This window comes from Triticum urartu, chromosome 3 (genome assembly GCF_003073215.2).
Source record: "Triticum urartu cultivar G1812 chromosome 3, Tu2.1, whole genome shotgun sequence".
Taxonomy (NCBI): Eukaryota; Viridiplantae; Streptophyta; class Magnoliopsida; order Poales; family Poaceae; genus Triticum; species Triticum urartu.
In genome coordinates this window covers 127,508,663-127,511,790 of record NC_053024.1, presented here as the reverse complement: position 1 = coordinate 127,511,790, position 3,128 = coordinate 127,508,663, and the positions used below count along the sequence as shown (strand labels likewise).

General features: G+C 50.1%; 1 pseudogene; it reads right to left on the bottom strand.

The window, feature by feature from the left end:
• Positions 1–410: 410 nt before the first annotated feature.
• On the bottom strand, positions 411–2,873 carry LOC125546728 (annotated as a pseudogene).
• Between the last annotated feature and the right edge of the window lie 255 nt (positions 2,874–3,128).

The following is a 3,128-nucleotide window of genomic DNA, read 5'->3' as shown; positions in this document are numbered from 1 at the left end:
TGTTGCTGTCTTCTTTATATTTTGTTTCCCAGGACCCAAATCATTACTGGGAGGAATTCAGAAAGAAAAAGTTGGTGCAAACTTAGAATGCATATCTCATTTGTTTCTGACCTAGTAGAAATGTACCCATCAGAAACAGAAAGGCCAACAAAATTCTAGTCAACAGTAATTCATAAATTAGTCATCCAGCAAAATACTGTTTCCTTTAAGCCAAAAGGCAATTCAAAAGTATACAAAGAAATAATTGAGGTAGATTTAATCTCAAATGTCAATAATTATTCTTACATAAGCCAAACAGATTTTTTTTGAAGGAAAATTGTGGGCTTGCTGAAACTTATCATACTACTAAGTTACCGACTAACCCGACTAATTGAGGGGTCAGTGCAAGAGAGCTAATTTAAATAACAATGCTAATGTTTATTGCCATTCTGCCATGCAAAAACATTCTCAGCCGTTTGGGCAAATGAATGTCTGTTCAAAAGAAGGTTCTCCATCCTCGCGCATTTCTTTTCCCTCAGGATATCAAATACAACAGTCGACCCACAGGCTCGCTCATCCGCTCCCGCGAGCGGCCGGGCGAAAACCCCAGCCCGCCGCCGTAGCCCCTCTCCACCCTCGCCCCCCTCCCTCGCCGCCGCCAGGGCACGGCGCCGGGCAAAGCCCACGCGTACGTCGGCGGCGGCGGGGCCCTTCCCCTCCCCGCGAAGCGCCAGGACGGTGCGGGACGGCCGGCTTCGCGGCGGGGCATGGCCCGACGGCGGATCTCCTCGGGTCGGAGGCGATCTACGGTTGGCTGCCGGGGGAGGCTTCATCGGGCGATGGGCGGCTGTTCCGCGGCTTGCGGCGTCGAGCGGCGCATCCATGTGAGCGGATCTGGTGCGGCGCCCGGGAGATGGCGAGGTGGAGGAGGAGGGCGCCGAGGGGGGTCGCGGTAAAGGAGGAGGAGGGCGCGGGGAGGAGGGCCGGTGCGGATCTGGCCGGCGTAGGGCTGGGCAGCGGTCCGGCGGTGGCAGTGGCGCGGATCTGGCGCGCTGCCGCCACGAGGGCCCGAGTTCCGCCCCGTGCTTCTCCTGGCCTGGCGCGGAGGTGGGCGCCGCGGAGGGCGGCATCGGCACTGCACCGGGCGGCGAGTGGAGGGCGTCGAGGGAACTGATGGGCCGCACTAGATCTGGGAGGGCTGCACTTGCTGGAGCAGGGAGGCTCCAACCGTGGTAGATGCGGGATGCGGGGCCCGATCTGGCCTCTGCATACTCGCCGTGGGGAGGTGGACCATGCCTTCACGGCTTCAACAACAAGGTGCTGCGGCGGCGGCGTGAGACGACATGGACGAGCTCTGTAGGGCTTGAGCGGAGGTGTGCGATGATACGAACGAAAGTCCTGCACAACAAGAGCCGGTGCCGATGGCGCCTGAGGGTGTCATTTTCCTCCTTGGAGGCGCCACCGAGGTGTGTCGGCATCTTCCCCGGGCTTGGTTGGTAGTGTCTCCGGGCGAAAGCCTAGGTCCGGTTGGATCGGCGTGATGACGGCGTCTCCGACGTCGTTTCTCTGTTGGGAGCATCATGTTTTTGAGACACTACTTGGAGGTTCTATATGGCGCTCCTCCGGTGCTCGCTGCTGATTTTGGTGAAGCTCCAGACGCAATGTACGCCATCGCTGATAAGTCCAAGACGAAGCTTTTTCTGGGACCGACCGAGTTCCGCCATCTGCCTGCACTCTGCTTCAAGGGTGGATGGTGCGTTGACAAAGAAAGTCTTAGTTGGAGCTGCTGTTGTCTCCGGAGGATACCGGTGTTGGTCAAGTGACGCGGTGGTCACGCTTAGCCTAGGACATGCCCTTTTTGCTTTGTAGTGGTGTTGACTGTGGTGGGTAGCTCAGCAGCTAATAGGGCTGTTGTTTTTCTTTTTCTTTGATCTTCGGATCTTCATATTGTTGTTCTTCCGTTGCTTCTTGCTAAATCGAATCAAGCCAGCATTTTGCTGGATCTTTCAAAAAAAAATACAACAGTCACATTTCGGCTAGTGTCTGGCTTTGCTCCCTCCGAAGAATCAGCAAGCTGCACATTAAGGAGATTATATGAATCCACTGTTGGAAGTGATCATACATTTTTTAGAAAATAACAATGTATGGTAGGGAAAGAAGTCTAGCTAGCAACCCAGAAACTTAATAGCGACTACAGAGTATAGCAAGCATATGAATGATACTGCCTAAGATGTGTCTTTCGAAAAAACAAAAGGTGCTCGATAACTTTAAGCATATAATTAACTAAGATTTAAGCAATAGTAACCAAAGATTGTACACATTACGTTGCCCGTCAACAACAGAAGGCAAACAGATGGGAAAACAAATCATGGGAGAAATGTACAAATGGATGATATCAATCTCTAGTGCTTTATTAATTATCATAGATGAAAGCATGTGAATACCTCTTCAGGACAAGTTTTTTTAGTTGTCCTACTTCTTTTTCAATTAAAAACTGAAAGCTTACGCTGTTTTACTTCCATATCCATGGGTCCAAGCCTGCAAGGTTTAAGAGGGTGCATGGTTTAAGTCATATACCAAGTAGGCACTGCAAAAAAATGTTAAGAATTAATAAGGAGAAAGGAGCTTAATTACATGGTGCGGCATCCAGGTGCAGCCCTGAAGGCATGTGAATCAGAAAGCCCAATATCAACCTAGCGCAATGAGCCAGGCTCGGAATCAAGGGTTGCTTGCTGCCCAAATTTCTTCAGCAATGCTGTTACGAAATCAGAAGGTGTGATTCCTTCACCTGATTGGGACCTCACAGATTTTACCAAGGTGGTTGTAATGTCCAGTAGAGCCTCTGCATCCGCTATTTGCTCCCTGGGTCTCTACACTGCAGTGTGGAAGAACATCTCATTTTGTGTTTTATATATAGCATCAATGTTTCAAAGCTATAACTAGTAAAATATAGAAGATGATAGACATTTTATTATATGGTAAGGGCGTGTTCCAGTAGGAGAGGGGGATTTGGAATTTAGTTGGATAGAAATCCTTCAGATTCTGTGTAATCTTTAAAAAATCCAAAAACCCTCATCAACACACCTTCAGCAAATATTTTGACATGGCACAGTGAGCTCAAGGCATGCCAATACTCGCCCACGTTTGTC